This window comes from Populus trichocarpa, chromosome 1, assembly GCF_000002775.5.
Source record: "Populus trichocarpa isolate Nisqually-1 chromosome 1, P.trichocarpa_v4.1, whole genome shotgun sequence".
NCBI classification, from domain to species: Eukaryota; Viridiplantae; Streptophyta; class Magnoliopsida; order Malpighiales; family Salicaceae; genus Populus; species Populus trichocarpa.
The window spans coordinates 37,254,072-37,266,019 of NC_037285.2; positions in this window are offsets into that span (position 1 = coordinate 37,254,072).

Here is an 11,948-nt window from a genome sequence, read left to right on the forward strand (position 1 = left end):
ATATTTGAATATATACATGTCTTTTGCTTTTAAAAGAAAAAATAGATTTCTATTTTAGCTTTTAATTAGCATGAGAAATTATTTTTTGGTTTATTGGATTATATATATATATTAAGTGTAAAAACCATCTTTGTGTTTTTTAATTATAACAAATCATGATATTTGAAAACATATCTATATAACATTGGCCCAATTTTTTATTGCATTAAAAATTAACCTGAAATTTCACTTCCAGCGTAGCATGGGTAATAAGTCTAGTACAAACTAAAACCCTTCAAGGTCATACACTCCTTCTTCATTGTTCATGAACAGTGCAACAAGTTTCTATTTTTTCATTTATCTTTTTTCATTTTATCTTTTTTTTGTTAATTTTATCCTTAGACTTTTATTACCAGTCGTTCGGGTTGCTTTTGAGCCAATCAAGTCAACTAGATCACATTAAATAAAATCTCACGTGTGTTAATTTTAAACGTAGAATAGGAAAGGAGTTGGGTGGAGAGATTTTTTTATGTGAACCTAGAAGGTAAGAGCCCTTGAATCTCGAAAAGCTAAAATCAGATTTAAAGATACCAAAAAAACCTGACACGATGATTACTTGAACTAAGACATCAAATTTTTTGGATGAAAGAACTCGTGATATGATCCGTACAAAGGTTGGACAATTAAATTTGGTATTTAACTTAATGTTTTTTATTATGCAGTTTTACGCTAATAAGTATAACTCTAAATTTGACCATTGAAACATGCTGAAATTTTACTAAATATTTTTAAAGGTCTTTTTTATATTGGGCTAAAATCTTAAGTCACTCGAAGTTTGGGAAGGCATCTTGATATAGCCTATAAGTTCTTATATGGATTTTGCTATTTATTTCCTTATGATTTATGGACTTCTTATTTAGTAAGGATTTCATTTCTATAAGGAGAATATTTTGGCAAGGGTTCTCATGACAACAACTTGTTTTTTTCTTTTGTTTTATGGATTTTCTCATTGGAAAGGTTTTCTTTTCATTTAAAGACATTAGAGGTAGTTTTGGACTTATTTTTCTTAATACATAGTTTTACGTTGATAAATATAATTTTTTTATTTAGTTGTTGGATCAAGCTGACATTTCTTCATATGATTTTAAGGGCCTTGTTTTATACACAGTTAAATTTTTATAGCAATTGGACATCGAGAAGACCTTGTAAGACGATCTAGAAGCTATTGTGTGAGATTTGTATCAGTTTCCTAGTTGATTTAGAATTTATTTTATTTTATTTAGAACTCTTTTATTATTTTTCTAGACTTGTTTATGACCTTTTTATCTATTATAACTAGGGTTATTTAGCTTGCATTTAGTTTTTTTTAAAAAAAAAAACTTTAGTTTGTGAATAATATTTATGGGTGCGTGAGCAAAACTTATACTTTTTTTCTTCATTAAATTGATTTTGATTTATCGAATAATAATTGTCTTTGTTAGGTTGGTTCTTCATTGAACTACTCTTACTTATCAAAGAATTAACTAAGCTTTGTAGCGTCTTCTATACTTCTCGATTGCGTCTCTTTATAAGTGTTGGGTGGGGTTTAATTTTTATAGTCTCGGTGCCTTGATACAGGTTATAATTGTGTCAAGCTCAATAACAAGCATGAATTTAGCTTTTATAGGAAGGGTCAATTTGACTATCAGTTTCTGGATCTTTATAGTCACGAGGTTCACATCATTTGGTATCAGAGTAACGCTCTTAAATTAGATTATATCCCTTTATCTTTTAGTTTTTATGTTATTTCATCTTTGTCGTTGTCGCACCTGACATCGCGACGACCTTTAAAATATTCTTGTAAAAAGAACATATATTTAGCAACTTGTTCTTTAGAGGGGAAAATGTCTAGTTTAAGAAGTTATCACCTAGTATTATGATTACTAAGAACCCTAACTGGTCAACAGAAATTCTATGGTACATGACTAGTTACGCGAAATGGAAGATATCATCACCCCTTAAGAGTCCTACATGAAGTAGGATGCATTGCTGGTTTTGTCTCAAATATCTAAGGGTTTGTTTTATTTTGTTTTCAATTGTTTGTTTATAATATTCCTGACTCTGACACCAATGAATATTCGACTATAAATACTTCCAACTCTGGCGTTGATAAATATTACGTAATAAAAAAAATATGGTATTCTTGACTCTAGCGCCAATGAATAAATCAATAAAATTTGGATTTAAAAGAAAAACATATATTTTTTTTTAGAAAAAAAGGACAAATATTTATTGCATACTAGATTCGCATTTCACAGTAAAAGTCTACGACTCAAATACTCAGTAAAGTTATAAAAACAAAAGTGCGAGGGACCCATAAATAAATAAAAAAGGTCCCTGAATTTTTTTGGAATTTTCTGATATCTAAAAAATACTTGTTTGGCTAGATATCAATATAAATATAAAAAAAGGTGGAATAAAAGGGAAATGGCATAAAGGTGTGTTTTGCCTTAGCCCAAGGAAAATTAGGCCGGCTAGGACTAAGGCTCAACCTGATCTCAACTGTTGTCTTTTTGTTTTTAGGGTGGATCGAGCCAAGTCTTATGGGGTAGGCTGGATCCAGCCGACTCGGCCTAATTCAGTAATCCGGCTGGCCATTATCATTTATCAGCACGCGAATTGTTCATGCACGCTTCCTATAGGGTCAGGGTAATTAAAATGATAAGGGGCGAAACAAAAAGCTTACCTAGTGTAGCTGGACACAAAGCCAAAGACGATGGTGTATTGGCTGGACGATGCTCTCTCTATTCCTCTTTTCATGTGTTTTCTCTTTGGTTGTTCTTTTCTTTGGCTATGTTCTCTGGGTTTTTCTCTGTTTTTTTTTCTCATCCCCTAACTCTCTCTGTGTTTTTTAGTCTTATGTTCATCCTGGTCCCCCCTCTCTCTATTTTTGTTCCCCCCCTGGGTTCTCTGTTTTTGGGTTCTATCTCTGGTTTCCTGTGTGTGGAGTGTTAGTTTTTTGTTGGGACTAGGACACCAAAAGTCCTGCCATGGTCGGACTGTTGGTGATGGGTTTTAATCCGGACACCAGAGGTGTGTCACTGGTTGAAGGAGACAGGATTGGCTTGGGAATTGTGGTAGACCATTTGGTTTACATTCTGCATGGATTGAGATGATGGAGTCTTAGCTGGCCAGCATTTTCTCTTTTGTAGGTGGCTTCCTCTGTTCCAGGCGAGGAAAGGGATGAACAATAGGTTTGAAACTACACCGTTTTGAGATGGAAAGGGTCACATTTCAATTTGCCCCTTGATATTCTGACATTTAGCAATTGGGCCTTTATTAATGGAAATCTTTTTTTCGCCCTTGGATCAATTGCAATTAGACCCCTGGATTTTAGTGAAATTTACAAAATAGTCCTTGGTTTCCAATTTAATCAATTCAGTCCTTAATTAATTCTTCAACTTTTAATTCTTTCAAAATTACCCCTAGAAAAATCAATTAACCCCCTATAGCATCACCGCTTATTCACTTCGGTCCTTGGACTTTAATTTCTTGCAATTTTAACCCAAATCTCCCCCAAACTTTGATATTTCTTCAATTAAACCCTTGATTTCATTAATTAAACTAATTCAAAGTTTAATTAAGTTCTCAAACTTATCGATTCTTTCAATTTTTGACCAAATTGACTCTCAAATTTATAATTTCATCCTTATTAATCCTCAAACTTTCAATTTGTGTTGTCTTGACCCTAATTTCAATTTATTTTTCATCATTTCATTTTTATTATTATTTTACTTTATTTTTTATTAAAAATAAATAAATAATAAAAAATTGGATTACGACAATCACCATCTAGAATTTAGTTACGATAAAAAAAAATTTAAAAACAAAAGATTATTTGTGATCTAGTTGTCTACAATTAAAAAAACAAGAAGAAGAAATATCAAAGAAATCACAAAAAGAGAAAATAAGGTTTAGCCGCAAATTATGTTTCATCAAAATTTTAAATTCAGCAACTCTAGAAAAAAATTATAAATATAAAAGTTTTTTAGTTTTGGGATATATTAGTGTCAAGTCTTGATTTTGGGATTATTTAGAATTTTTTTTGGTAATTATGAAAATTTGACTTAATTCAAATTCAAGATTGTTTGCGTCAAAAATTCTTTTGTTTTTTATTTTGGGTTTTTACACAAAAATTGGTTCAAATAATGTCTTTTCTTATTTTAGGTTGCTTAATTCTTATTTTAATAGTTTTCTTATTTTAAAAAAAAAAAATTTATGTCTTTGTATCGTTCATATTTCACGTGAATTAGTTTTGTTGTTTGCTTTTTTTGTATTTGTAGTTTCGTGTTGATAGTTTTTATTTTTTATTGCTTCCTAAGTCTATATATTAATTTGAATTGCATTACCAAGTTGTTATTTTATTTAGATTAATTTCTTAAAGAATTGAAAAGGTGAGTACGAGAGGTAAAATGCAAAAAGGTAAGCGTATAATTGTGAAACGTTAAATTTGAGTGAAACATGAATGAAATGATATCTTACTGATTATAAATACATGAGGAAGTGTGTGAGGATATAATTTATTGCTACTAATATGATCTTTAGATTTTGATGATGGCTTCTGAAGGAGATACATCCCTACCGAAAAAAAGGGAAAACCAAGTTTTTATGGTACAAGCCATGAAACAACAACTTTAAAGGATGAATATAAGATTTGATGAGTTGTTCGAACATGCAAGTAAAAGAGATGTTAAATTACAAAAGAGACAATCCTAAAGGGTTTTTAATGCTAAAAGGTAAGAGAACTAAGGTTCCAAGCTCTAAAGGCCGAAGGTGAAAGAGCTTATATGAGCTCAGTAAAGAAGCATAAGAAAATTACAATGTTATTTATAGAAACAAGGAAAAACTTATTGATGATTGAGAAGCTTTTTATTATCACCAAAAGGATGCAAAATGAGAGAGAGAATCTATGCACCAAAAGGATGCAAAACAAGAGAGAGAAAAGTTGTTATATTCATAATTCAATTATTGGAGGTAAAAAAAAAGAACATCGAAAGCTTAAACGAGAGGCTAATGAAATTATATAATATACTAAAAGCACTTAGTGCTTCTTTCATTGTTTACCTAGACACATATTACTGTGGATTGGAGCAGTGTAATGATGGAGTTGTCTTTGCCAAAGAAACTTACTAAGCATGCAGTGAGGGGTGAGATTGTTTTTTACAAGAGATACATTCGGTATTGAAAGAATGATTGGGGATAAAATGATCAGTTTGGATTTTGCTGGGGCATGGTAAGGCTGTCAGGCCCCATACGGGGGGTATGGCATGATTGCCAGACACCTGGCACAGAGGTCAGCACTTGGGTCAGACAAGTTTATTATTATTATTATTAAATTTGAAAAAAATATTATTACTATCGAATAAAAACCATAAATTTTATTTAAAGAGATTAAAAACTATAAAAACTTGGATCAGACTGACCCAGGGCTTTTGGGTTTGACATTGCAGCCAGACCCAAATCCAAGGCTCTTGGATCTCACTTTACAAACAGACCCAATGCTCCTGGGTCTAATTTTTTTTTAATATTTTTTGTGCCAAAAAAAATTAACCCGCAACGTAGCATGGGCCACCTAACTAATGTGTGTTATGCTGCTCTGAATCTTAACATTGTTCATATTGGTTATTCGATGATAAATTCTTTTAAAGAGAGGGGAAATGATACGATCCATACAAGGGTTGAACAATGAAATTTGGTTTTTGGCTTAGGGTTTCTTAATGTATAATTTTATGCTAACAAGCATAATTTTTAATTTAACAATTTGATCAGGTTGGAATTTTATCATAAGTTTTTAGAGGTACTATTTTATATTGGATTAAAATTTTAAGTTAATAAAATAGGAAAGCATTGCGATAGAGGCCAATAATTATTATATGAGTTTTGGTATTAGCTGATGTTAAAAATAAAAATAATTTAAAAATAATTTTATTTTTAATTTAAAAATAATTTTAAAAAAATCTCCACACATTACAAAACACACCATCTCAATCCATTAGTCACGAGTCTTCGGTGGACCCTAAGCCAAATTGGGTCTTCACGTGTTCTCGTCCTTTCCATGCCAAATAATATTCCGAAATTTTGTCCTTCCTCCACTAAGACATTGTCTAGCATTAAATAAGTATATTTTGTGGAAATTTGACCATAAGCGATTGGCACTCCAAATAACATTATCCATTCCAACACATGACGATGGCGAGGAGAAAATATGGCAGCAATTACAAGTAAAATGCTATTTGGCAAGATATTATCAAATAAGCTCCATTTCCAACAAGAAACATAAAAAGAGTATGTTTGTTTTTAAAATAGTTTTTATGATTATGGTTTGAAAAAAATTAATTTTAAAAAAATATATTTAATTGTGGTTAGTTGGATTTAAATATACGTTTAGTAAAAGTTATGGTTAAAGTTTATGTGTAGTAAAAAGTATATTTGAGGTGTTTCGATAAAATTTTTGTCTAAATTGATGTTGTTAATTATATTACTAAAAAAACCATGTAATTATTTTTTAATTTTCAATTCATCCCAGGTTTCTCTCCAGGTTCGGAGCTTGAAGAAGGAAGTCATTTTTTGCCTTTCTTACAAACGGTAAAAAGGAGACCAACATGGACTTTTTGGTAACTTCGGACAAACATATCAAAAATATTTATGAACCCCGATTAAAAAAGCATGCAGAGACTGCTGCATGAGAACTATGTTTTAAAAGTTAATTTTTTAATGGGTCCCAAGCACAAAACTTAATTATTTTAAAAACCAAAATATTGTTTATTGTGGTTCACCGCTAACGTGTAAGCTACTGGAAAACAAACACAGTCAAACAAACATATTGACATTTTAATCCCTTGCTTTATAGGAATACAAACAATCACGTGATTAACAAGACAACTAATAATATCTTCTAACCATTGATTATCCCAAAAATTAAATGTTTTTATCATTGTATAAAGACCATCAAATCCTAGAAACTAAAAAAAACTAAACTAAAAGAGAAGGAGAAAACATTATTCATCTGGATACAATTTATTATGGATGGGAACAATGCTTTCTACTTTTTGGCCTTTTAAAAAAGCTCTTTGTCATTTGTTTAAGTGTAAAATAGTCTTTGCCTTGAGATAATTTTAGTGTTTTAAAATTGAATGGGGCACGACGAGGATTTTGTGTTTAGATTGTAAAGTGAATTTACAACACCACCTTTAAAAGAAAACAATTTTTAAACTTTTACCCAGGGTCAATTTTGTATTTTTAATTAAAAATGCACAATAAAATAACTTTTTTACCCTTGGAATAGAAAAAAAACTAACAACAAATTGAGGGTTTTTTTGTTATTTTCAATATTGTTGCATAGTAAAATGATCTTTGTGTCAAATAATTTAACTCTTAGGTTAAATGATATTTGTGTTATTTTGTTGTTGGGTTTTTCTATGATTAATTGGTCGAGGTGGGGTCATTTGAGTATTTTAATAATTAAAAAGGAATAAAAAAAAGGTTGACGGGTGGTGTCAATCACTCTACTGTTTTTTAACGGCACATGCAGCTGATTCCAACGATTAAAAAAGTCATTTCGGGATGGCTTCAGCTTCATCTCAACATCTTCTCTCTGGATATGGGGCGCGTGCACCAATTAAAGGTCTAGTTTGTCATCAGCAACCATTTTTTTCTTCTTTCTTTCCTCTATCTTCCTTGGTGTTTGAGCCCAGCCATCCGATTTTTCAAGTCAGCCCCTAAACTTCTATTTTTTTAGTCCCTATTTTATTTTTTATAATTGTTTTTTGAAATAATTCATGGAGTTAGATTTTTCTTTCGATTTCATCCTCATTTATTTTTTTATTTTGTAGAATTTGATCCCTATTTTTTTATTACTATTTTTTTATAATTTAAGATAATTTTTAGAGTTACTTTTTTTATTTCACCATCTGTAAATTTTTTTCAAAATTTTCAAGAGCGGTATTTTTTTCACCCAATTTAATTCTTCAATATTTAGTTAGTTTGGATTTAATCTTGTTTAAGCTTGTGTCTAAGATTTTACAAGTTGCAAACTTTGAAAATTAATCTACCTTCCTGAGGTTTGCCTTGGATTGCTTTAGTTTTTTTTAGCATTTTTTTTAAGTTAATGCTTTTTTATTATTTATCATTTAATATTTATTTAATTGGATATTGGGCTTTGTTTTTTTTTTTTCATGCTTTATATGAACTTGGTTTTATCATTTTTTTATTTAATTAGGTTATCTCAAGCATAATTATCATACCCGACCTGGCCTGAAAGGTTGACCCAGGCAACCTGAGGCCTTGACTGGGTTTGAAGAAGGCCAAATTCAAGCATGTAGTTAGCCCCGAGAGACCTGGGTGACCCAACATAACTGGTCAGAGACCTGAATTTTTTTTAAGAAAATAAAAAATTAATCTACAAATAACTAGCCTAACATATTGTGTTAGAGGTGGAAGATATTCGCTTGTGCGCGTGTTCCCTTAAAACAAATTATTTTTTTCCCTTAACAAATAAAAAAAACACAATTCACAAAACCTAGCCTCACATACTTTTATAGAGTTATAACACATGTGGTATTGCATATTTTTTTAGAGGTGAAAGATATTTGCTTGCGTGGATGTTCCCTAAAACAAAGTAATTTTTTTCTTAATAGATTAACAAATAAATTCAAAGCCTTACATATTTTTCTAGAGGTGGAACAAATTTTTTTTATGGGTGTTCCACATAACAAAGTAGTGTCTAATAGAATTTTCATGAAGAGGCTAAAATAGTGGTTTTAGTAAGGGCCAAAAACAAAAAGATCAAAAAGCATAGGTGTTGCCTCATGCACAAGAGGGGACCAGAGATTTTCCTCTTGCTTGATCCAAGCTCAGGCGCGCAAGCCTATCACCCTTTCCTTGTTGGTTGCTAGCCTATATCAAAATTCATTATATAAACACTAGAAGAATGTTTTATTTTTTTAATGTGGGATTGAAAATCCATTAGTATATATACTCTATGTTCACAAGAAGAAAGTTGCGTTTTTTCAATATGAAATAATTTTTTTTATTTAAATACTTCAACTTAAAATGAGAAAATAATATCTTTTCAATGTGGGATAAAAAAAACTTTTTGAAATAATAATTTAAAATTCATTATTTATAGCATATATAGCTTACATTCACATGGATTATTTCTTAACTTTTCATGTGAACTTCTTTTTATGTCATCGTCCAGAATTTTACGGTTGGGTTTGGACTCTCTTAGTAAGCTTTTTTTTATAATGGACGATGTCCACAGTGGATTGACAATGGTTTGCCAATAATCTTTTTTTCCCCTTTACTTTTAGGTATAATATCTATAGCTCATTTGTTTTGGTTGATTGTTGCCAAATGTTTTTTTTATGGCTCGTCTACCATCATTGTCTGTAGTTTAAATCAAATTATTAGACTATCTGATTTTATTGGGTCCACTATCATGGTTTTCTTGCTTTTTTATAAGCATTGTCATCTTCTAAACATCTCATTTGTATGCTCAAATTTTTTTGACCGGCTTGCAGCGCAGCACGTATCATCAACTAGTAAACCACTAAAAAGCATTAATTGAGGGATGAATTAACCTTTATGCTACCCTTTAGAATGATAGCATAAAAAAAGCCATAGTTATTTTCATAACACATGAACCCAAAGCTTATCTCTATCATCAATAAGACCTCAATTGAGCCTCATTCACAACTTTTAATTTTTTTTAATACATGCTCTACCAACAAATTTTAGTTAGCAAGTTTGCTTTCAACTCACTAAATTCACCTGACACTTATCAACTTTATCTTCCCCAAACCAAAATTCATTTACATGATCAATAGCCTCTCGCAAGTAGTCTCATGGTCTTTGTTGATTGCTCAGTATATAAATGAAGGGATGATCAAACAGATTGACAAAGAGTTAATCGACTTGCAAGATATGATTTATCAAATTAAAATAGTGTTGAATCCTTTTTCAATTAGATGATCATAGGTTGAATTTAAAAAATAAATAAATATTTTTCTTAGTTAATTTTATTTTTTTTCTATTTTAATTTCCTGCTTCTCTAGTTTTTTTTTATTTGAAGAAATGATTTTTCTATTTTATTTTTTTCATTTCAATATCATTAGGGTTTTCTAGTTTTGTATTTATTTATTGTAATAACTTTTTGGCAAGGAAAGATATGAATGAATAAAATAGGTATTTTGAGAGTCTCTTCATAGTTATAATGTTCTTAGTTTTTAAAGGTTTTGACTTGTAACAAACTTCATTATCCTTCAGCTGTGTCCATTAGTATCAGAGCCCAACAATTTCTTGTGGTTTTGGTTGGAGATCATAGAGGATGTGTATCAGAGTTCAATGATTCTTGGTGATTAATTATTATGTGTTGTTGAATAATCATGGCTAAAAAATATCATAGAACAAGATGTGCTCGTGTAGGAGGGGATGACGAGTTTCTCCCTGTACAATGAGATGTATTGGAAGCAATGTGTTGTTTTTGTCTATATCAGTTGCTGTTATTTGAAATCCTATTGATGTAATTCATGATAGAGTAACTCGCACAAAGATGTAGTGTTAGAGACCCATGATGAGTGGCTTAGAAAAAGGTGTTAGACACTCAAAATAGAATGATCCACATAAATAAGAATATTCGTGGTGGAGAAAGGTTCCGACTGAGGTCTGAACTCGAGGATGAGTTCTTTTCAACAAGAAAAGAATAATGCACGGGCTTTTTTTTAAAATTAAATATTTTCTTAGTTAATTTTTTTATATATAGTTTAGAAAATTAAATATTATTCATTAGAAAATTAAATAATATGCTTAATAATTTTATTTTTCCTATTTTGTTTAGGACTTTTATTGCGTTTTCTTTATTTTTAGGTTTGTTAGTTTTTGAGTTATTTAAGAAGTTGTAAAAAGAAGAAATATTTAGTAATGTGAATTAGATCAATATGTGATCCTTTCTTTTGAAAAATTTATGTTATTTCAGTCTGGGTTAATTGGTATCAAAGAATTGTTTTCTTTATTTTTTTTCAGTTTTTTTCTTGCTTTTCTAGTTTTTTTTTGAAAAGAATAATTTTTTTATTTAGTTTTTTTTGTAATGGCATTTTAACGAGCAAAGACATGAATAAATAAAATTAATTTTTATAATTATAATATTTTTAGTATATGAGAATTTTAAAGTGTAGCAAATCCGTTATACTTTTTCCAGCTATATCATTTTTATAATTAGACCATGACTTTATTGGCCATTGGACATTTAACTAGAGCCCAATTACGAGTAAACCCATTTTCTCTACACATATCGTGAGCTAACTTTCGAAAAACATTAGTAGAGAAGAAAATTTTCGTTTTAGCTGAGCTAACACATTGCTGTCCCAAATATGCATAAAATAAATTTAAATAATTAGTCACCACTTGAATTTGATTAACAGAGGACTAACCGTCTGGAAACGTGCTACAAACTATATTTTTAAAAAATTAAAATTTTTTTTATTAAAATTTAATATATTTTATATGTTTTGAATCATTTTAATATACTGATATTAAAAATAATTTTTAAAACATAAAAAAATATTATTTACATATATTTTAAAATAAAAAATTATTTAAAAAATAACTATAACTACCCCGCCAAACATATAAATTTATTCTCACCAAAGCAAAAGATTAGACACACCAGGACCCCATCTACTCACGAGTTAATGATTCCGCTTCTTGCATAAGATGAGAACGACGCTCATGGTACAAAACAAATAGGTACACGCTTTGTTATTGGAACACGTTTATTATTTCATAACAGCTAATTTTTTTATTTTTTTTATTTATAAATATATTAAAATAATATATTTTTTTAAAATTTATTTTTAATACCAACATATTAAAATAATCTAAAAATATAAAAAAATTAATTTAACATAAAAAAATTAAAATCTTTCAAGAAC